General features: G+C 38.0%; 1 long non-coding RNA gene across 1 annotated transcript in view; it reads right to left on the bottom strand.

The window, feature by feature from the left end:
• Window positions 1-11,998, bottom strand: part of LOC117202455 (uncharacterized) — a 134,676-nt gene extending 122,678 nt beyond the window's left edge. The window contains exon 1 of the long non-coding RNA XR_004484801.2: window positions 11,796-11,998. This is a non-coding gene — a long non-coding RNA (uncharacterized LOC117202455). The remainder of the gene's footprint in view (window positions 1-11,795) is intronic.
• Window positions 11,999-25,462: the final 13,464 nt, after the last annotated feature.

Here is a 25,462-nt window from a genome sequence, read left to right as displayed (position 1 = left end):
AGATCAGCTTCTATACAAATGTAAAGATCAATTACTTCAACTAAAATTAACATACTTTTGGTTCTTATCCTAAAGAAAATTTTTTTGTATGTGCATTTTCTTCCTGTGGAAGAAGAGGTTTATGTAGTTCTGAATTGTATTCTGTGGGTACCATGGAAACAGCATGCTTTATATAATCAGTTATTTAATTTAAGAAAATTTCAAATGGTGCCTAGAAGAAAGAACTGCTAGAGACTCTAACTGGTATTACCAGTGGTTTTAGATAAAGTGCTGGCAATCATAAACATCAATAAACCCAGTGAGGAGAGGAAGCAATGATATGACCGTTCTTCCTTCAAGAAATGAAATTTTGATAACACACTAATCATTCATTTCCTAACTGTACAGAGGTGAGTACAAGTGTTGAATTGAATTAAAAGAGTTAATTTTAACAAATTGAAACTTTATAAGTATACGTAAGCAAGAACCTACTGACTCTAACAGAAATGAATTATTATCACAATGGTTGTCGAATCATCAATTCCAGTAATATTTTAAATAGGCTTTTTGATCCCCTTTGTTAGGAAAATCTAGATGTAGACACATCTTACTTAGGGGTTGAACTGTATTACCTCTTGAGACACTTTTATAGACTAAACTGTGTTCCTCCAAAACTCATATGTTGAAGCCCTAACCTTCAATGTGATCCAGGTTTATTCACATGTCAGTGGTGTGGTGGTATGGTTTCAAGAGCAAAAACATAAGCACGCATGACCCCTGAGGTCTAAGCTCAGAAGTTGTACAGTGCCACTTCTGCCACATTCTATTGGCCAAAGCAAGTCACAAGGCCAGCCCAGACTCATGGAGTAAAGAAATGGACTTACCTCTTGATGGAAGAATCTGCAAAGTTACATTGCAAAGACCAAGGATACAGAGAGGCCAATTGTGGCCTTCAATGCAACTGATTCACATTAGAGTACCTGAGAAAGCAATTTACAAACTGAATGTGTGAGTGGAAATGGAAGTGGGAGAGGGGCACCATATGGGGATAAATCAGGGCTGACATTTCTTAAGCACAATTATCATAATTTGTTATAGTTATAGAGGAGTGAGAGATAGGCTATTCTAATTTTCTTAATGAAAGAAAATTCACTTCTTTAAAGTGTAAAGGAATTTAAATGAGAAGACTCTTCATTACATAACATGGAGATTTTCACTGTCTGAAGTAAATCAATTCATGTTGTGCTGAAATCTGTGAGTTTCATTTTTCCCTTCCTGTTGAATGAATATTTCCTTGTAATAATTCTCTTTGCAGAGCACAATAACTACCCAGCCAGCCTGCCGGTTCTGACTGGGAGCCTGTCCAGTGGTACATGAGAGTCAAGCAAAAATACAGCCATCTTTCTGTAGTGTGACATTAATGAATCAGACCAAAAGCTTTTAGTAATATGGAGACAATATGAGGCCTACGTGTACAGAAACAGAACTGTCATGATTACAGCATGTTCCCAGATAAGGGAGGCAAAAGTAAAAAAAAGTAAGCAGTGTTCAGTTTCTTTTAAACCTTCAACATGATTGGGTTTTCTGCCTTTTTATTTTTTTCTGGTTTGACAATAGTTTAAAAAATAAAAAGTCACATTAATGTTCTTTGTAAGGAGCTTGTTTTATTATTTTTTTAATCTAGAAGAAAGAAGAAATATATCCTTTAACCAAACAAAATTTCTATGAAAAATACAACTGTGATTAGAGTGTACATCATATTGAATATATTCATGAATACTGATTCAAGAATACTGAATCAGAATTCAGCATCACATTCAAGAATACTGAAAAATCCTTTATTTTCTATAATCTAACATAATTTCTATTTTGTGTCCTAACTTCTCCAGAGAGGTGAAAACTTAATCTCAGCCAATTCAGTGGCCCCTCCATTTTCCCTCTAAGTTGCACAGAAGCTCCAGAGAGCATACATAGTGCCAAGGTACTGGGGGCAGAGAGCAGGCATCTGGCCTGTTGTTTGCTGTGGACACTGGAATCCACAGAGATGGTCATCATCTCACTTGAGTCTCAGCTATTGGCCCCTGCACATCCCTGAGCTTTTCCTGGTTTCTGTCAACAAGACCCCATCAGAGCCAGCAACTCTTGCCATTTCTTCCGTGTTCCTGTTAGGTGCACATAAATTGTCAATTTTTCTTTCCACAGAGTGTGGAAATCATAGCTAGTCTCTTTTAAGGTCCTGTCTGCTAAGGTAGGCTGCTCAGTCAATTCAGTTTTCTGGGTTTTCTCAGAGGTTTAACTAGGAAAGGAGACACATGTGTTTTCCCCTCCTGGGCCCCCCAAGGCTAAGTGGGTTTTGTTTTCCTTCCCACTGGGGCTCAGTCCTGGAAGCAAGATGAGGGACATTTCACCCTGCACCACTCACAGTGCACTCAGCGCTTTGCCTGATTCTTTTCTCTCTCACACACTCAGGGAACCTTTCCTAGGTGATGTGTGAGGTGGGAGGGTTGTTCTTGCTCATATTTTCTCTTACACGTTTCAACAATATTATGAGTAACTTTTGTTCCTCTGAGGAGAGGAAGTGGATACGATACATTTAGTTTAGGGCTTAATGGAAAAAAAACAGCTGGCTTCTCTAAAAGTAGATCTGAACCTCTTATGTTTAGTTCAAGTATAAATATGTTTAGTACTATTTCACTGTCTTCTATATAATTTAATAAAAGTTAGAAACATCATTTTATTTAAAGGCAGACTGATAAGCATAGTCCTCTGAGGAGCAAAAGAAAGACACTTTTTTTCTCCTTGTTGTTCTACATTTCCCCATGAAACAGCCTACCTGCTTGAGGGGGGAAAGGTCAAAAAGGAAAAGGAATGTAAGGGGAAAAATTTTCATTAGTAATTAGAAAATAGTACCCTTCCACACAAACTATGGTATCATGTTTGCTTTACACATAAGTAGTTTTCCTTTGGAAAATATTTTATTTTCTCTGACAGCACAGAGTTACATTATGGCAGACTCATCCCAAATGGACATCAGAATTGATTCTATTTCATGAAATACTTGATAGTTTATTTTAAAGCAGTATAGTAAGAGGAGACAGTGGATAGTTTTGGGCTCAGTGGAATAAAGGAGCTGACTTCTCTTTTTTTTGCAGTACGCGGGCTTCTCACTGTTGTGGCCTCTCCCCTTGCGGAGCACAGGCTCTGGACGCGCAGGCTCAGTGGCCATGGCTCACGGGCCCAGCCGCTCCGCGGCATGTGGGATCTTCCCAGACCGGGACACGAACCTGCGTCCCCTGCATCGGCAGGCGGACTCTCAACCACTGCACCACCAGGGAAGCCCAGGAGCTGACTTCTTGAAAGAAAGATACAGACCTCCTTCCTTGTTTAATTCTAGTATGTCTAGTAATGGTATTTTAATAAAATTAGAAATATTTTGTTTATAAACAGACAAAAGATAGTCCATCTCTTAACTGTCCATCTACTCACCTAATTTATAAATTTATCTGAGGTGAACAGACTTCTTCCTTGCTGCTACCCTCTAGGATCAAAGAACTAATACCACAAACAAGAATGATCTGGAAATACTTCCCACTGACTGTGTGATAATGTGTGTATGGGTTTGTTTACATGTGTATTTATATATATCAATCTTCATTCTAAAATCAAATAGAAATTTTTGATTATTCCAGTTTAATATAATTGAGTTTATCAAACTAAAATCCTTTGTTTCCTGGGGGTTCATAGTCATATCTGGGGGACCAATGAGTTCTCAAATGTTAGTATTAACAAATATTAGTATTATCATTGTCTTTTCTCCTTTTGGTTGATTCAGGCAATTAAACATTTACTATGTTATCTTATCCCTGAGTCCCCTGGAAGTAGCATCTGAGATGATGTCATCTGGATTGCAAGTAGCTTATCTGAGACAAGATTGGACCAAGCAGAAGTAAGGGAGCAGGGAGAGTAACATAGGAAGGGGAAAAAGGCAATAAAGTGTGTCTTATTTAGCTGGTTACCACTTAGGATAACCAGGGTTCAAATCCTACTGGGGACTCACTGAGGAACCATGTAGAACCTGTCTCAGATTTATCTCACGGAAGGACAAGGAGATAGGGCATGTATACACCTGCTCAAATCTTCATGGCTTGAGAGTTGCCACCAGGGAAATTAACTCCTCTCTCATTTCCAACCTGTTCCTATTCACAAGAGCTAAGAGCGCTAAGGGCTTAGCTAAGGCTTTGTAAACCCACAGAGAAGCCCACAGCGTGCAACTGAGGTGAGTACTGGCCGTGTTCATAGCACCATCCTACATTGGATTTACTGGATTCTCTAAAGTTGTTTTCTCTTTGAAAAAAACTGTCTTCTGTGTCTTGTCTTCCTTTTAGGATCTAGTGGTTTCTAGGATTTTTTTTTTTTCAGTTGTATCAATCCAATTAGTCCTTGCCACACATTGTGTGATATGCAAATATTCACTCCATTATGTAGGTCAGAAATCAGAGGCTCAGAGAGGAAAATTAACTTTCTGGACCTTCAAACTTCTTCCCTGTGTTCTTTCCAATATACTAAGCTGCTTCTATTGAAGTAATAGATGTGAAATTTAGACATACTTTTGAAATATGAAAGATCTTTGGATTAAGCCATAATGGTTCAAACTATAAATTCTACACTATAACTTTCAGCCCTCAGGAAAAGAAAAAGAGAATGCTTAGTCAGAACTCTTCTGGCTGTGACTGACAGAAACCAAACTTAGGTAAAGAAGGATTTATTGACTCAGGTAACAGAAGGATGGACAAGGAGTCCTCTAGGTGATTCCGTTTCTGTTTACTGGTTTTCTCTGTATCTGCTATGAAACAGCTTCTTCCCCAGGCTAGAGTATATCTCCATCCTATTCAGAATTGGAGATTCAATCTTGAGATTAAAGGAAACCTGGAATCTAGTCTCTCCAATCCAAAGTTTTAAAACCTCAGAGAAGAGCTCTGATTGGCCCACCTTCAGGTAGGCATGAACACTTACATAGCTAATTGATACCAAAGAAGTAGGATCTGCTTGAACTTCCTGGCCTCCAGACTGTGGGGAGACTCAAAAGTAGAAGCATTTCTTGGAAAATACAGAAGATGCAATTTGGGGCAAAGTAATTGCTATCTATCTATTCTAGAAGGGATAATAATGTGGTATCTACAGACTAAGAAAATATTGGTATTCTTTTAAGAAAAGCTTAAACCCTTTTTCTGTTTTTCCATGTTTTTTTTTTCTTAATCAGATTTAATCAAGTGACAAATTGCTCTGGTGTTTTGACACTATTTAGGCACAGTCATTAGCTTAAGGGAAGAAACACCTAAAGAATTGAGATGCAAAATTATTTTTGTGTTAAGTATTGGTTATTATCAGTTAAGGGCTATTGTTATAATTATTCTTCAGGTAAAATAAAAGGAAATTAATATAAAAATATTTGGGAAAAGAAGAGTTATGTGTTGTAAGAAGATATGGCTTTGGAAAAAAACTGAAAATACAGTATTAAAACTAAGAGAGTGGCTAAGGTTAATACAGAAGGAAAGCAGAGAGAGTAGAGGAAGAACAGTGTTTAAAAAATAATGGCACATTTTCTTCCCATCTCTTTCACTTCTTATCTTGCTTTTCTTCTCATACTCACTTTCCTCCCCATTTTCTCTTCCTTTCCTATCTATACTTTCCAAAATGGAAGAGTCATCATGGTGGTTGAGATTACAGAGCAATAAGCAGGTGTTAGGGTGCCACATGGGTTATTTTAAAACTCTAATCTGAAAAGATACATGCACCCCAACGTACATAGCAGCACTATTTATAATAGTCAAGACATGGAAGCAACCTAAGTGTCCATCATTGGATGAATGGATAAAGAAGATGTGGCACATATATACAATGGAATATTACTCAACCATAAAAAGAAACGAAATTGAGCTATTTGTGATGAGGTGGATAGACCCAGAGTCTGTCATACAGAGTGAAGTAAGCCAGAAAGAGAGAGACAAATACCGTATGCTAACACATATATATGGAATTTAAGAAAAAAAAATGTCATGAAGAACCTAGGGGTGAAACAGGAATAAAGACACAGACTTACTAGAGAACGGACTTGAGGATATGGGGAGGGGGAAAAGTAAACTATGACAAAGCGAGAGAGAGGCATGGACATATATACACTACCAAACGTAAAATAGATAGCTAGTGGGAAGCAGACGCATAGCACAGGGAGATCAGCTTGGTGCTTTGTGACCGCCTGGAGGGGTGGGATAGGGAGGGTGGGAGGGAAGGAGACGCAAGCGGGAAGAGATATGGGAACATATGTATATATATAACTGATTCATTTTGTTGTGAAGCTGAAACTAACATACCATTGTAAAGCAATTATACTCAAAAAAAAAAAAAGATCCAAGTCATTTTGGCAATATAAGTTTCTTTGAATCAGCAGAGACCTTCTGGAAAGACCCCAAAACTACTACATAACACCTCCCTATGTGTCGCTGCACCTCCAAGAAGTGCAGCACCTTCACTATATGTCCGCAGCGCTCAGAGCTTCCAAGAGTATTAAGACAGGAGAGTGATGTCCTCCAAAGCTGAGGAGCAAGCAAAGCAGTAAACCTGGTAAGCAGCCAGTTGAAATTATTGACAGGTTAAAGAAGAACTCTGGTATGAGGTTCCTCAAAAAACTAAAAATTGAACTACTGTATCCTGCACTTCCACTTCTGGATATTTATCCGAAGACAACAAAAACGCTCATTTGAAAAGATATATGAACCCTCATATTCGTTGCAGCAATTATTACAACAGCCAAGATATGGAAGTAACCTTAAATGTCCAACAATAGATGAATGGATAAAAAAGACGTGTGTGTATATGCAGTGACTTACCATTCAGCCATTAAGAAAAGAAATCTCACCATTTGCAACAACACGACTGAATCCTGAGAGCATTATGCTAAGTGAGGGAAGGCAGAGAAAGACATGGTCTCACTATATGTGGAATCCAAAACACCAGCCAGCAAGCAAGCGACCAACCTCAAAGATGCAGAGAACAGACTGCTGGCTGCTGGGGCAGAGGCAGGGGTGGGGTGGGTGTGGCAAAATGGGGGAGGGGGCAGAGGTACAGAAACAAAAAACCATAACTATGTTCTTTGAACATGAATAATGAAGTATTAAAAACATCATGACAAAGCAGACTAAATCTAGGAATGCAAGATTGGATTAACATTTGAAAAGCAAAGGATTTGATTCAGCCTTTGTTTGTAATAACAGAATAAAAGAGGAAAAGAATAAGATCATCTTAATGCTTCTTAGATGAAGAAAATATATTTGACAACTCAAGGCCCACTTAAGCTGAATTCTCTCAGCAAACTAGGAATATAAAGGAACTTTTAAAATTTGATAAAGAATATCTAAAAAAATTTAACATAATGCTACAGTGAAATGTGAATGCTTTCTGAGATAGAGAATAAATGAAGGTTGTCCACTTTGATCACTACTATAAAACATTGTACCAGACGTCCAAGCAAGAATACTGAAGCAGTAAAAACAAATAAATAAATAAACAAATAAAAATTGGAAAGAGAGAAGAAAAACTATAATTATTTACAGATATTCTGTACATTGAAAATCCAAAGGAATCTTAAAAAAATAGTATAATTAGTAAATGAATTTTACAAAATCATAGACAACATTTTTATGGCAGAGTAATATATAGAGAGATATATAGATATATCACATCTTCTTTGTTGATACATCCATTAATGGAAACTTAGGTTGCTTACATATTTTGGTTATTATACATAATGTTGCAATAAGTATTGGGGTGCATATATCTTATGAAATCTTTGTTTTGTTTTCTTTAGGTAAATACCCAGAAGTGAAATTGCTGGATCATATGGCAGTTCTATTCTTAATTTTTTGAGGAAACTCCATACTATTTTCCATAGTGGCTGTACAAATTAACATTCCCACCAACAATGAATGAAGGTTCCCTTTTCTCCACATCTTTGCCAACACTTGTTATTTGTTGTCTTTTTGATAATAGCCCTTCTGGCACGTGTGAGGTGGTATCTCATGTGGTTTTGATCTGCATTTCTCTCATGATTTAGTGATGTTAAGCGTCTTTTCATGTGCCTGTTAGCCATCTGTATGTCATCTATGGAAAATATGGCTATTCAGCTCCTCTCCCTATGTTTTAGTCAGACTGTTGATTTTTTTAATGTTGAGTTGTATGACTGCTTTGTACATATTTTATATTAACACCTTATTGGATATATCATTTGCAAATCTCTTTTTCTGTAGGCTAATTTTTCATTTTGTTGTTTGCAGCAGGCTTCTTTTGGGTCTTTTTGCTTAATGTAGAATGAGGGTCTTTCAGTGAGGTCCTTCAGAAGAATGGCTGGTGTTAAACTAGTTAAACCCAGAGTGGCCTTTTTGAAGTCAGTGTCTCCTAAGATTTGCCTATCGGAGGTACCTTAAAATGGAGTTACACTGTGTTCTGTTTTCTTCTCTTTTAAAAGTGACTCTGTTCTCCAAATACAGCATTTCTGGCTGGCCAGTTCCAGGAATGGGTAATTATTATTATAGGTCAGAACACCTCAACAAAGCAAACTCTGCTGCTTCTTGCTCACAAATTCCAAAAATGAACAAACTAACAAAAAGTTGTTAGATTTGGTGGTAATAATTAGGCTAAATTAAATACTTTTTGGCCGCTTGTTTAACAAAATGTCACAAAGATTGCACCAAAATGCTCCCTTAAATACCTTCAAACCTGCTTAGCTAATGACAGCTACTCTCCCCTTTAAAGAATTAAACCTCAGATTTCCAATAGTTCATGAAAGCAGTTTTGAAAACTTTCCTCATTAAACATGGGAACACACTGCCCTTGAGCCCTGAAATGTAATTGCTCCAAGTGAAATACCATATAATATTAACTTACTTGGCCATCCCTGAGAACTTTCAAGTGGCTCATTACCTCTGAAAATAGTTAATGTACTTCCTAATGTTTTTAAAATTTACAGGAAACAGGAAATGAAAGTGGAGAGCCAGGTCTTCTAAAATAATCATAATAAGCATGCTGGCCTCCACAGAATCATAACAGTTAATATTCATTGAGTCATCACTAGAGGTCAAGGGCTTCACACATACTAATTCATTTTGTCCTCACAAACAGCATTATTTTCTCATTTTACAAGGAAGAGAGCCAAGGCACAGAGAGAGTAATATGCCTGGTGGAACAAAGCAAGAAATTCGCAAAGTGAAGCTCCTAATCTCCATATTCTGTAATGTTACATTATTCTCTCCCTTAAAATAATTCTGGCTTCCTGAGAATGACTCACATGAGTTTTCTCAGCAATTCCTACTCTGTTGAATTGCATCTTTATGTGGCAAGAGGACAGACCAGCTCAGAGCAGCTAATCGGAGTTCTGCATTAACGAAAGGAAAGATCGTCCAGGACCTGTGTCAACCACAGTATCTCATATGGTGCAGCGCATGCTATGGGTGTTAAGTCTCACCTTTTTACTGTACGTAATACAGCATCTTTGCCTTCCGACTGTAGTTAAAGGTGTGAATGTGTTGAAGGCACCTGGTGATAAAGGGCCATCAACAACATAAAGAGCCCCAGGACCTTAGACTTAGGAGGAGAAACTGCACAGGCTCATTTCCTTTGGTTGTGAAATGGAGCTCAGTTGAGGAGCCCTTTGGGTCCCACTGTGTTATAAAAATATTGCTGATTTATCTATACAGGCACAATATGGGTCACTTCATGCATTATTTTATTTAATTCTTATGATATGTCTAAAGACTACTGTTGTCTCCATTTTACAGATGACAACTACTGAGCTAGTCAGTAGCAGAGATAGAATTTTAACTTCAGTCTGTTTTAATGCAAAATAGTTCTTCACTGTTACTCTAGTTTTCCACAAAAGGGAGTCTAAATTTATTTTTTTACACAGATGTAGGAACCGCCCAATTTTTGTTGTACTGTGTCCTGGGCAGAGATCCCAGGCAGCACAGTTGCAGACAAATGTATGGTCTCCAAGAGAGGTTGTCAAGAGCCAGAAAAAAAATCAGGGATTTGAAGTCAAGGCAAGGTGGCAGTAGGAATAAAGAGGAGAGGAGAATCAAGGCAGACAATATGGCAGAAACATAGTCCTTGAAATTGAAGCCATCTAGACTTTGCTGCAGCTGGCCCTTTATAGCTCCGTGTTACAATAGGATCCAATAACTCTTTTCTTAGCCTCAACCTGGATTTGGTCTCCAAGTTACAGCTAATGTTCTTTCCTGCCACATCTGGACATTGTTCCTAACAGGACATTGGTAATCAGTCTTTCAGTTCCTCATAAGAGCACATCTGGCTGACAGCCATGACAAGCCTGACTAGTGGTTCTGAGAGATTTCTTGACATAGCCCCTTGTTTCTGTCTCTTTCAACCAATAAAACTCTCCATATTTTAGCAAAATATGTCAACAGTAACAGAAAGTAGCCCCGTTTAAAAACTTCTATGAACAACCCCTTATTTCAAAATGGCACTAAATCAGAAATTTTACCATTTAAAGTGTAACTTCATGCCTTCTCCTTGTACATACAAAATTACTTAACTCAGTAGAAAGTTATAGTAGAATAGACACTAGATGATTGTTGCTAAATGATCAATGTATTCATTAGGACTCTTCCCACTGCAAGTGTAGAAACTCATCTGAAACATGATTACATATAAAAGGGGAAATTTTTGACTCGCATAAGTGTAAAGTAGATGCTGGCCTTGGGAACATCTGGTTTCAAGTAATGTCATCAGTGTTTGCCTCCAAGTGTCACCTCGACACATCTATGTGTGTTGTTCTCATCCTCATTTCCTTTGGACATCGTCCTCCATGAGGTGTGTGTTCAGTGGAAGAAGTGATGATTTAGATCTGTCTGTAAACACAGCAAAATGCAAGCTATCCTCTTCCTGCTTTAGAAGAGATCCAGAGAAGGACTGGGTTTGACTCAGACAATCATTTGCATAACCCTTTGGACAATTATTATTAGAGGGGGATGGGTGCCATAGTCTGAAGTTACCCTGTTCCCTGTGTGGTAGAGCAGGGTGATCAACAGCTTCACGATATTCACATGGTAGGAATCCCCCCAAAAAATGGAAATGATTTTGCCAGAAGAAGAGAAAAGAGATGGTAGGGTGACTAATAAAAAAGGAGGAAAACAAATAAAAATAGATATCTACTGAATCAATTCAGAGAGAGAGAAAGATCTTATTTAATTTAATCAAATATCCTTTCTAGTTGTGTCTGGAAGCCCCAAATATTTTTACATGCAAGAATATTCAGCGAATGGGGTTCAAGATGGTGGAGTAGAAGGATGTGCACTCACTCCTTCTTGTGAAAACACTGGAATCACAGCTAACTGCTGAACAGTCATTGACAGGAAGACACTGGAACTCACCAAAAAAGATACCCAACATCCAAAGACAAAGGAGAAGCTGCAATGGGACAATAGGAGGGGCGCAATCACAATAAAATAAAATCCCATAACCGCTGGGTGGGTGACTCACAAACTGTAGAACAATTATACCACAGAAGTCCACCCACTGGTGAAGGTTCTGAGCCCCACATCAGACTTCCCCAACCGGGGGTCCAGCAATGGGAGGAGGAATTCCCAGAGAATCAGACTTTGAAGGCAAGCAGGATTTGATTGCAGGACTTTGACAGGACTAGGGGAAACAGAGACTCCACACTTGGAGGGCACACACAACGTAATGTGCACATCAGGACCCAGGGGAAGGAGCAGTGACCCCATAGGAGACTGAACCAGACCTACCTGCTAGTGTGGGAGGGTCTCCTGCACAGGCGGGGGGTGGCTGTGGCTCACCATGAGGACGAGGACACTGTGAGCAGAAGTTCTGGGAAGTACTCCTTGGTGTGAGCCTTCCTGGAGTCCACCATTAGCCCCACCAAAGAGCAGCATAGGCTCCAGTGCTGGGCCGCCTCAGTCCAAACAACCAACAGGGAGGGAACCCAGCTGTACCTATCAGCAGACAAGCAGATTAAAGTTATACTGAGCTCTGCTCACCAGGGCAACACCCAGCTCTACCCACCACCAGTCCCTCCCATCAGGAAGCTTGCACAAGCCTCTTAGATAGCCCCATCCACCAGTGGGCAGACAGCAGAAGCAAGAAGAACTACAAACCTGCAGCCTGTGGAACAAAAACCACATTCACAGAAAGATAGACAAAATGAAAAGACAGAGGACTATGAACCAGATGAAGGAACAAGATAAAACCACAGAAAAAGAACTAAATGAAGTGGAGATAGGCAACCTTCCAGAAAAAGAATTCAGAATAATGATAGTGAAGATGATCCAGGACCTCAGAAAAAGAATGGAGGCAAAGATCAAGAAGATGCAAGAAATGTTTAACAAAGGCCTAGAAGAATTAAAGAACAAACACATAGAAGGATTAAAGAACAAACAAACAGAGATGAGCAATACAATAACTGAAATGAAAAATACACTAGAAAGAATCAATTGCAGAATAACTGAGGCAGAAGAATGAGTAAGTGACCTGTAAGACAGAATGGCAGAATACACTGCCATGGAACAGAATAAAGAAGAAAGAATGGGGCTTCCCTCGTGGCGCAGTGGTTGAGAGTCCGCATGCCAATGCAGGGGACACAGGTTCATGCCCCAGTCTGGGAGGATCCCACATGCCACGGAGCAGCTGGGCCCGTGAGCCATGGCCGCTGAGCCTGCGCGTCCGGAGCCTGTGCTCCACAACAGGAGAGGCCACAGCAGTGAGAGGCCCACGTACCACAAAAAAAAAAAAAAAAAGAAGAAAGAATGAAAAGAAATGAAGACAGACTAAGAGACCTCTGGGACAACATTAAACGCACCAACATTGCATTATAGGGGTCCCAGAAGGAGAAGAGAGAGAGAAAGGACCAGAGAAAGTATTTGAAGAGATTATAATCAAAAAATTCCCTAGCATGGGAAAGGAAAGAGCCACCCAAGTCAAGGAAGTGCAGAGAGTCCCAGGCAGGATAAACCCAAGGAGAAACATGTTGAGACACAGAGTAATCAAACTGACAAAAAGCAACAAATAACATATAAGGGAATCCCCATAAGGTTAACAGCTGATCTTTCAGCAGACACTCTGCAAGCCAGAAGGGAGTGGGAGGGCATATTTTAAGTGATGAAAGGGAAAAACCTACAACCAAGATTACTCTACCCAGCAAGGATCTCATTCAGATTCGATGGAGAAATTAAAACCTTTACAAACAAGCAAAAGTTAAGAGAATTCATCACCACAAAACCAGCTCTACAACAATGCTAAAGGAACTTCTCTAGGTGGGAAACACAAGGGAAGGAAAAGTTCTACAAAAACAAACCCAAAACAATTAAGAAAATGGTAATAGGAACATACATATTGGTAATTACCTTAAATGTAAATGGATTAAATGCTCCAACCCAAAGATGTAGACTGGCTGAATGGATTAAAAAAAAGACCCATATTTATGTTGTCTACAAGAGACCCACTTCAGACCTAGGTACACATACAGACTGAAGGTGAGGGGATGGAAAAAGTTATTCCATGCAAACGGCAATCAAAAGAAAGCTGGAGTAGGAATTCTCATATAAGACAAAATAAACTTTAAAATAAAGACAAGAGACAAAGAAGGACACTATGTAATGATCAAGAGGTCAGTCAAACAAGAAGATATACCAACTGTAAAAATTTATGCACCCAAAATAAGAGCACCTCAATACATAAGGCAAATGCTAACAGACATAAAAGTCGAAATTGACAGTAACACAATAATAGTAGGGGATGTTAAAACCTCACATTCACCAATGAACAGATCATCAAAAATGAAAATAAATAAGGAAACACAAGCTTTAAATGACACATTAGACAACATGGGCTTATTTGATATTTACAGGACTGTCCATCCAAAAACAACAGAATACACTTCTCAAGTGCTCGTGAAACATACTCCAGGATAGATCATATCATGGGTCAAAAACCAAGCTTTGGTAAATTTAAGAAAATAGAAATCATATCAAGTATCTTTTCTGACCACAACACTATGAGACTAGAGATCAACTAAAGGAAAAAAAAAAAACTGTAAAAACTACAAACACATGGAGGCTAAACAATATGCTACTAAATAACCAAGGGATCACTGAAGAAATCAAAGAGGAAATCAAAATATACCTAGAAACAAATGACAATGAAAACACGATGACCCAAAGCCTATGGGATGCAACAAAAGCAGTTCTAAGAGGGAAGTTTATAGCAATACAATCCTACCTCAAGAAACAAGAAAAATCTCAAATAAACAACCTAACCTTACACCTAAAGCAATTAGAGAAAGAAGAACAACAAAACCCCAAAGATAGAAGAAGGAAAGAAATCATAAAGATCAGATCAGAAATAAATGAAAATGAAATGAAGGAAACAATAGCAAAGATCAATAAAACTAAAAGCTGGTTCTTTGAGAAGATAAACAAAATTCATGAACCATTAGCCAGACTCATCAAGAAAAAAGGGGAGAAGACTCAAATCAACAGAATTAGATATGAAAAAGGAGAAGTAACAGCTGACACTACAAAAATACAAAGGATCATGAGAGATTACTACAAGCAATTATATGCCAATAAAATGGACAACCTGGAAGAAATGGACAAATTCTTAGAAAAGCACAACCTTCCAAGAATGAACCAGGAAGAAACAGAAAATATAAACAGACCAATCACAAGCACTGAAATTTAAACTGTGATTAAATATCTTCCAATAAACAAAAAAGCCCAGGACCAGATGGCTTCACAGGTGAATTCTATCAAACATTTAGAGAAGAGCTAACACCTAACATTCTCAAACTCTTCCAAAATATAGCAGAGGGAGGAACACTCCCAAACTCATTCTACAAGGCCACCATCACCCTGATACCAAAACCAGAGATACTACAAAAAAAGAAAATTACAGACCAATATCACTGATGAACATAGATGCAAAAATCCTCAGCAAAATACTAGCAAACAAAATCCAGCAACACACTAAAAGGATCATACAGCATGATTAAGTGGGGTTTATCCCAGGAAAGCAAGGGTTCTTCAATATATGCAAAACAATCAATGTGATATCCCAGGGAGAAGAATGGGGTTGGCTGTGTGAACACAGCCTGAAGGGGGCTAGTGTGCCAAGGCTAGCTGGGAGGGAGTCCAGGAAAAGGTCTGGAACTGCTGAAGAGGCAAGAGACTTTTTCTTGCCTCTTTGTTTCCTGGTGCGCAAGGAGAGGGGATTAAGAGCCCTGCTTAAAGGAGCTCCAGAGGTTGCGCAAGCTGCGGCTATCAGCGCAGACCTCAGAGACGAGCATAAGATGCTAAGGCTGCTGCTGCAGCCACCAAGAAGCCTGTGTGCAGCACAGGTCACTGTCCACACCTCACCTCCCGGGAGCCTCTGCAGTCCGCCAATGTCAGCGTCCCATGATTCAGGGACAACTTCCCCAGTAGAACACACAGCGCCCCTCATGCTGCTGCAACGTCATGCTGGCCTCTGCCACCGCAGGCTCGCCCCTCCTTCTGTACCCCTCCCTCCCCCGGGCCTGAGTGAGCCAGAGCCCCCGAATGAGCTGCTCCTTTAACCCTATCCTGTCTGAGCGAAGAACAGACACCCTCAGGCAACCTCCAGGCAGAGGCAGGGCCAAACCCAAAGCTGAACCCCAGGAGCTGTGCAAACAAAGAAGAGAAAGGGAAATCTCTCCCAGCAGCCTCAGGAGCAGTGGATTAAATATCCACAGTCAAGTTGATGTACCCTGCATCTGTGGAATACCCAAATAGACAACGAATCATCCCAAACTGAGGAAGTGGATTTTGGGAGCAACGATACATGTATTTTTTTCCCTGTTCCTCTTTTTATGAGTGTGCATGCATATGCTTCTGTGTGTGGATTTTGTCTCTATAGCTTTATTTTTACCATTTGTCTTAGGGTTCTGTCTGTCCGTTGTTGTTTTTCATTTTTTAGTATAGTTTTCAGTGCTTGTTATCATTGGTTGATTTGTTTTTTGGTTTGGTTGTTTTCTTCTTTCTCTCTTTTTAATTACTTTAAAAAAATTTTTTAATAATTATCTTTTGGTTTTTATTTTAATAACCTTCTATTTTATCTTCTTTTATTTTATTTTAGCTCTTCCTTCCTCCCTCCCTCCCTCCCTCCCTTCCTTCCTTCCTTCCTTCCTTCCTTCCTTCCTTTCTTTCTTTCTTTCTCTCTTTCTCTCTTTCTTTCTCTTTCTTTTTTTCTCCCTTTTATTCTGAGCCATGTGGATGACAGGCTCTTGGTGCTCCAGCCAGGCATCAGGGCTGTGCCTCTGAGGTGGGAGAGCCAACTTCAGGACACTGGTCCACAAGAGACCTCCCAGCTCCACATAATATCAAACAGTGAAAATCTCCCAGAGATACCCATCTCAACACCAAGACCCAGCTTCACTCAATGATCAGCAAGCTACAGTGCTGAACACCCTATGCCAAACAACTAGCAAGACAGGAACACAACCCCATCCATTAACAGAGAGGCTGCCTAAAAACATGATAAGGACACAGACACCCCAAAACACACCATCAGACGTGAACCTGCCCACTAGAGAGACAAGATCCAGCCTCATCCACCACAACACAGGCACTAGTCCCCTCCACCACAAAGCCTACACAACCCACTGAACCAACCTTAGCCACTGGGGACAGACAACAAAAACAACAGGTACCACAAACCTGCAGTCTGCGAAAAGGAGACTCCAAGCACAGTAAGTAAAGCAAAATGAGAAGAAAGAGAAACACAGCAAATGACAGAGCAAGGCAAAAACCCACCAGACCTAATAAATGAAGAGGAAATACACAGTCTACGTGAAAAAGAATTCAGAATAACGATAGTAAAGATGATCCAAAATCTTGGAAATAGAATGAAGAAAATACAAGAAACGTTTAACAAGGACCTAGAAGAACAAAAGAGCAAACAAACAATCATGAAAAACACAAAAAGTGAAATTAAAAATTCTCTAGAAAGAAATAGTAGCAGAATAACTGAGGCAGAAGAACAGACAAGTGAACTGGAAGATAAAATAGTGGAAACAACTACCGCAGAGCAGAATAAAGAAAAAAGAATGAAAAGAATTGAGGACAGTCTTGGAGCCCTCTGGGACAATATTAAACGCACCAACATTCGAATTATAGGGGTCCCAGAAGAAGAAGAGAAAAAGAAAGGGACTGAGAAAATATTTGAAGAGATTATAGTTGAAAACTTCCCTAGTATGGGAAAGGAAATAGTCAATCAAGTCCAGGAAGCACAGAGAGTCCCATACAGGATAAATCCAAGGAGAAACACACCAAGACACATACTAATCAAACTATCAAAAATTAAATACAAAGAAAAAATATTAAAACCAGCAAGGGTAAAACAACAAATAACATATAGGGGAATACCCATAAGGTTAACAGCTGATCTTTCAGCAGAAACTCTGCAAGCCAGAAGTGAGTGGGAGGGCATATTTTAAGTGATGAAAGGGAAAAACCTACAACCAAGATTACTCTACCCAGCAAGGATCTCATTCAGATTCGACAGAGAAATTAAAACCTTTACAGACAAGCAAAAGCTAAGAGAATTCAGCACAACCAAAGCAGCTTTACAACAAATGATAAAGGGCCTTCTCTAGGCAGGAAACACAAGAGAAGGAAAAGACCTAAAATAACATACTCAAAACAATTAAGAAAACAGTAATAGGAATATACATAGTGATAATTACCTTAAAGATAAATGAACTAAATGCTCCAACCAAAAGGCACAGACTGGCTGAATGGATACAAAAACAAGACCCATATATATGCTGTCTACAAGAGACCCACTTCAGAGCTAGGGACACATACAGACTGAAAGTGAGGGGATGGAAAAAGATATTCCATGCAAATGGAAACCAAAAGAAAGCTGGAGTAGCAATTCTCATATCAGACAAAATAGACTTTAAAACAAAGACTATTACAAGAGACAAAGAAAGACACTAACTGATGATCAAGGGATCAATCCAAGAAGAAGATATAGCAATTGTAAATATTTATGCACCCAACGTAGGAGCACCTCAATACATAAGGCAAATACTAACAGCCATAAAAGGGGAAATCAACAGTTACACAATCATTGTAGAGGACTATAACACCCCACTTTCACCAAAGGACAGATCATCCAAAATGAAAGTAAATAAGGAAACAGAAGCTTTAAATAATACTTAAACAAGATGGACTTAATTTTTATAGGATATTCCATTCAAAAACAACAGAATTCCATTCAAAAACAACACTTTCTTCCAAGTGCTCATAGAACATTCTCCAGGATAGATCATATCTTGGGTCACAAGTCAAGCCTTGGTAAATTTAAGAAAATTGAAATCGTATCAAGTATCTTTTCTGACCACAACGCTATGAGACTAGATATCAATTAAAGGAAAAAATCTGTAAAAAATACAAACACATGGAGGCTAAACAATACACGACTTAAAAACCAAGAGATCACTGAAGTAATCAAAGAGGAAATCAGAAAATACCTAGAAACAAATGACAATGAAAACACGACAATCCAAAACCTACTGGATGCAGCAAAAGCAGTTCTAAGAGGGTAACTTTATAGCAATACAATCCAACCTTAAGAAACAAGAAACATCTCAAGTAAACAACCTAACCTTACACCTAAAGCAATTAGAGAAAGAAGAACAACAAAACCCCAAAGTTAGCAGAAGGAAAGAAATCACGAAGTTAAGAACAGAAATAAATGTAAAAGAAATGAAGAAAATGATGGCAAAGATCAATAAAACTTAAAGCTGGTTCTTTGAGAAGATAAACAAAATTGATAAACCATTAGCCAGACTCATCAAGAAAAAAAGGGAGAAGACTCAAATCAAGAGAATTAGGAATGAAAAAGTGGAAGTAACAACTGAGACTGCAGAAATAGAAAGGATCATGAGAGATTACTACAAGCAAATCTATGCCAATAAAATGGAGAACCTGGAAGAAATGGACAAATTCTTAGAAATGCACAACCTGCCGAGACTCAAACAGGAAGAAACAGAAAATATGAACAGACCAATCACAAGCACTGAAATTGAAGCTGTGATTAAAAATCTTCCAACAAACAAAAGCCCAGGACCAGACGGCTTCACAGGCGAATTCTATCAAACATTTAGAGAACAGCTAACACCAATCCTTCTCAAACTCTTCCAAAATATAGCAGAGGGAGGAATACTACCGAACTCATTCTACGAGGCCACCATCACCCTGATAGCAAAACTAGACAAAGATGTCACAAAGAAAGAAAACTACAGGCCAATATCACTGATGAATACAGATGCAAAAATCCTCAACAAAATACTAGCAAACAGAATCCAACAGCACATTAAAAGGATCATACACTATGATCAAGTGGAGTTTATTCCAGGAATGTAAGGATTCTTCAATATATGCAAATCAATCAACGTGATACACCATATAAACAAACTGAAGTAGAAAAACCATATGATCACCTCAATAGATGCAGAGAAAGCTTTTGACAAAAATCAACACCCATTTATGATAAAACCCCTGCAGAAAGTGGGCATAGATGGAACTTTCCTCAAGATAATAAGGGCCATATATGACAAACCCACAGCCAACATCATCCTCAATGGTGAAAAACTGAAACCATTTCCACTAAAATCAGGAACAAGACAAGGTTGCCCACTCTCACCACTTTTATTCTACATAGTTTTGGAAGTTTTAGCCACAGCAATCAGAGAAGAAAAGGAAATAAAAGGAATCCAAATCGGAAAAGAATTAAAGCTGTCACTGTTTGCAGATGACATGATACTATACATAGAGAATCCTAAAGATTCTACCAGAAAACTACTAGAGCTAATCAATGAATTTGGTAAAGTAGCAGGATACAAAATCAATGCACAGAAATCTCTGGTATTCTTATATACTAATGATGAAAACTCTGAAAGTGAAATTAAGAAAACACTCCCATTTACCATTGCAACAAAAAGAAAAAAATATCTAGGAATAAACCTAACTAAGGAGACAAAAGACCTGTATGCAGAAAATTATAAGACACTGATGAAAGAAATTAAAGATGATACACATAGATGGAGAGATATACCATGTTCTTAGATTGGAAGAATCAACATTGTGAAAATGACTCTACTACCCAAAGCAATCTACAGATTCAATGCAATCCCTATCAAACTACCACTGGCATTTTTCACAGAACTAGAAAAAAAAGTTTCACAATTTGTATGGAAACACAAAAGACCTCGAATAGCCAAAGTAATATTGAGAACAAAAAACGGAGCTGGAGGAATCAGACTCCCTGACTTCAGACTATACTACAAAGCTACAGTCATCAAGACAGTATGGTACTGGCACAAAAACAGAAATATAGATCAATGGAACAGGATAGAAAGCCCAGAGATAAAACCACACACATACGGTCACCTTATGTTTGATACAGGAGGCAAGAATATACAGTGGAGAAAAGACAGCCTCTTCAATAAGTGGTGCTGGGAAAACTGGACAGATACTTGTAAAAGAATGAAATTAGAGCACTCCCTAACACCATACACAAAAATAAACTCAAAATGGATTAACGACCTAAATGTAAGATCAGACACTATCAAACTCTTAGAGGAACACATAGACAGAACACTCTACGACATAAATCACAGCAAGATCCTTTTTGACCCACCTCCTAGAGAAATGGAAATAAAAACAAAAATAAACAAATGGGACCTAATGAAATTTCAAAGCTTTTGCACAGCAAAGGAATCCATAAACAAGACCAAAAGACAACCCTCAGAATGGGAGAAAATATTTGCAAATGAAGCAACTGACAAAGGATTAATCTCCAAAATTTACAAGCAGCTCATGCAACTCAATAACAAAAAAGCAAACAACCCAATCCAAAAATGGGCAGAAGACCTAAATAGACATTTGTCCAAAGAAGATATACACATTGCCAACAAACACATAAAAGAATGTTCAACATCATTAATCATTAGAGAAATGCAAATCAAAACTACAATGAGATATCATCTCTCACTGGTCAGAATGGCCATCATTAAAAAATCTAGAAACAATAAATGCTGGAGAGTGTGTGGAGAAAAGGGAACACTCTTGCACTGTTGGTGGGAATGTAAATTGATACAGCCACTATGGAGAACAGTATGGAGGTTTCTTAAAAAACTAAAAATAGAGCTACCATACGACCCACCAATCCCACTACTGGGCATATACCCTGAGAAAACCATAATTCAAAAAGAGTCATGTACCAAAATATTCATTGCAGCTCTATTTACAATAGCCAGGACATGGAAGCAACCTAAGTGTCCATCAACAGATGAATGGATAAAGAAGATGTGGCACATATATACAATGGAATATTACTCAGCCATGAAAAGAAACGAAATTGAGTTATTTGTAGTGAGGTGGATGGACCTAGATTTGTCATACAGAGTGAAGTAAGTCAGAAAGAGAAAAACAAATATCATATATTAACGCATATATGTGGAATCTAGAAAAATGGTACAGATGAACCAGTTTGCAAGGCAAAATAAAGACACAGATGTAGAGAACCAACGTATGGACACCAAGGTGGAAAGCTGGTCGGGGGGAGTGGTGGGATGAATTGGGAGATTGGGATTGACATATATACACACATTTTACACATAATATGTGTAAAATAGATAAGTAATAAGAACCTGCTGTATAAAAAACCCATTAATTAAATTTAAAGAAAAAGAATATTCTATGCACTAGACCTCATAATTTGGAAAAAGAAAACAGAAACACAGTTGGACTAGAAACTGATGAGTTATCTTTTGGTCAGAGTCAAATGGAACAAAAGTTACAACCAAGTGCTACCAGGGATTTATCCATCTTTTTATGAGTTTGGGTTTTTTTTTTTTTTCCTTAAGCCCTGAACACTTTAGAATCTAAAGTGAGTTAATAATCATCGAATAAAAGTTAGTCGGTAGGCTAAATTTGAAGGGTCATTTCAGAAATCCTTTCTAAACATTCCTCATTGTAGGATCAAGATCAATTCCTACAAAAACATTAGATTTATTTCTCATATGGTTTCTATAAGTTATTCACTGAAGGTGGTTAATGACTAATTTCTTTTATTAATTTATCAACCTTAAAATCTCTTTTTTATCCTCTTTCAAGTCCTCCCTCTTCAAAGGAAGGACATTTATATGGAAATAATATTCCCCATAAGTTTCACTTCCTTTCAGCTTTACGCATTTAGCATTCTGAAAAATATACATCACAGAGACTAAAGAGGAAAATCTTCCTTTTATTGTCTCACATACATAGCTGCTTGTACAAGTATGGTCATACCATCCTTTCAAAATACACAAGAAGGTAGGAGAACTTTGCTGAACTATGGAGTCTTTCATGATTAACATGGAAATTTTTGCTGGGGAAAGAGAGACAGTTGAAATATTTTTCCTATACAAGCTGGTAGTAATATTTGGACAAGGATTTACTTTATACGCTCATATTGTAGAATCTCAAAGCATAGCAATCCACATTAAATATGTAATGTCAGTTTGTTTTCTTCCAGAGTATTTATTTCCATGAACAATGATATTCTGGGAGGTGTTGGGTTTTTTGTTTGAGTTTAGTTTTTTTTTTTTTTTTTTGAGGCATTTGTTTGAAAAACTGTGTGGGTGGCTCACTGCTAAGTGGGAATTCTACCACACTTTAAAGCTCTGCAATCTTAGGAATGTTGGTAATTTTCAAAAGCAGATGTTCTTTTTGACATCTACAATAATATTTAGCATATACAAAAGTGCTGAATACATTAGGATGACCAAATGATAGGCCTGACTGTCTTTGTGGTCTATTTAATGCTTGGAGAGGAAAAAAAAACTAAAGGGAAATATTATTTATTTAAAGCTTATAAAAAACAAGAGCGCAAGTAAAATTTATTGGCCTTTAGACTTAGAATTCCTTTGCCACCTTCATCTCACAGTAATTCTAGAAATGGTAACCGTCACTAAAGTCTTTCCGCGAATTGTTTCTTTGTAGATGTTCTCAACAGGGTCAATGAATACTCAAAAAGAAACTTGGGGGTGGGGGGGGAAAGAAACTTGAGTCATCATTTTTCTTGTCTTTTGATTTTTCTTTTAATGGATTACAAAACAAGCTTCATCCACACATACAAATGAAAGATTCCCAATTTAAAAAAGATATATCTTTGTTTTGAGAACAGAAGAATATAATACAATGACTCATAAATTTAGAAGATTTATTCAGTAACTAGTTTCTGAACTCCTATTATACGTCAAGCACTCTTCTAAGCACTGGGGGAAAGTATGACGAATAGGACAAAATCACTGCCTTGCATGAGCTTTCAGTGTTATTCAACTGTCATTGACCCCCTTTGTCCAATAACTTATTCAATGACTTTAATAAAATTCCATCAACAAAGTATCTTACTGGTTGAGTAAGAAGGGTATTATATATGAAAGAAAACTCCTTGGTCTTTAAGTAGAAAAAAATTCAAAAGCCAAGATATCCAATGCAAACTGAATAATCGTATGTGGCATACCAGCTTGATTAAAACTCTAATTGCTATCTTTGATATGCTTCCTCTAGGTTGAGGATCCCTTGGGAATGCCTTGTGGAAGCATCAAAGAAAAGAAATTTGAGGGAATCAATTCTTTTCATCTTGACTTTCAATAAGTTTAAAAGGAAATCATAGTTAGATCCTCTCTAAATGTCCTTACATAGATCATTCACATAAACCTAACTATCAAAATATCAAGGATGTTGTATCAATATCAATATCAATATCTCATGTTGTATTTGGTGGGCAGTCATATCCCTGAATTTTATTTCACCAAGCTTCTGTCTCATAAGATTAATAGATTAATGTGTATTTGGCAAGTAGGACATTTCATAAGGGATTCTAAGTTTCCCATTTGAGACACTAGTATTGTCTAAATCAGACACCATATATTAAGACCAAAATGTGCTGGCCAACAAGTTTTATAGAACTCTAACGGGTTCCAGTGGATAATTCCTCTGCTAATATCTCTGAAGTTCATTGAAAGAGGGATGCTATTATTTCCCAGTTTCAAAAACTATTTCCTGTCCTAATAGTGTCACAGAATATGATGGCTGCCCCTTATTTCTCCACTCTCTCGTCAATCAACCCATCTGTGCCAGTTTAGCAACAACATCCCATTTCTGCAGCAATGATCCTGCAGGGACTGGTGAGAGATGCTAACTCACACTGTTGCCTGAACACCCAATCCCTCCAAAGAGCTATATGCAAAGCAGGAACAAATGAGATCATTAGAAGGAGAACTCAGTCAGACTTCTTTAGTCAACAATGTCTGAGATAACTCCTTTGTCAGTAATGGAGATATGAAGAAAAAAAAATGTTTTCCAATTCCAGTAAAAAGTTTCATTTATATTTCATATCATGCCCCCCCTTACATCATTATGAAATAAATTTTTAGCTGCATGACGCCAGGCAAGAAGTTTTAAGAACTAAGTACTATCTCAAAACACTTATTGGAAGGACTGTTGTGAGAATTAAATGAGATAATGTATAAAAAAGAACAGCTCCTGGTAAACAGAGCAACCATACTGTTCCCTCCAAAGGGCACAATTCACATTGATTTCTATATATGGAGACCCCTGGAATTAGGCAATGACATGGTATGCTTACAAATAGGAATATTTAAAAAAAAATAAGCACATGGCCAGGTATAAAGTGTGCATTATATAGATATTCTTTTTACTTTTCTCTGTGCATCAGGAAATAATAATATTGATGAAGCTACTATCAGTTAAAGCTCCCATCTCTATCAACACATCTACCTTGTGTAAAGAATCCTTTCTGAGAAATCATAGGGTGAATTAAATCAAGCGATGTGTTGTGTTCTTACAGCATGGCTTCTATGGAAGTGTGCTCTGGGCATCCTAGTCTGGACATTTCTCTTCCACCCTCTTCAAATTCTCTCAAGTCATAGCATGCCACCACCAACAGCCCTTTTCAGCTGTTATTGATACATGTTTTGCCAGTACTTCCAGGGTGCTGAGATGTTTCTGCTGCCCTTCAGAGTGTTATCCCTAATTGTTTGCTGATATGTACTTTTTGTTTTCTTTGAAGGAGACTACAGACTCCAAAAAAAGAAAAAGCATAATAGTCTTTCAGGTTTTTTTTTCCCAGCAGATGTAGGTAGCAATATTATTTACATATCTTTTTGCCAGCCTTTATAGGTCAAGTCTATTCACTGTATCACAATAAATGGAAGAAAAAGAGATGGCAACAAGGAAAAAAATCATTGCAGAAAACAAACTCAGGATTGCACATTAGAGTGCTCATGACTAGAAAGTGCAAAGAGAACCATACTAATGCTCAGAGAATGGAAACTTATATAAAGTAACCATGTCCTAGCACTGTT

Source organism: Orcinus orca, chromosome 1 (assembly GCF_937001465.1).
Source record: "Orcinus orca chromosome 1, mOrcOrc1.1, whole genome shotgun sequence".
In the NCBI taxonomy this organism is placed as follows: domain Eukaryota; kingdom Metazoa; phylum Chordata; class Mammalia; order Artiodactyla; family Delphinidae; genus Orcinus; species Orcinus orca.
Note: the sequence above shows the minus strand (reverse complement) of the source record. Positions and strands in the feature narration are given on the sequence as shown.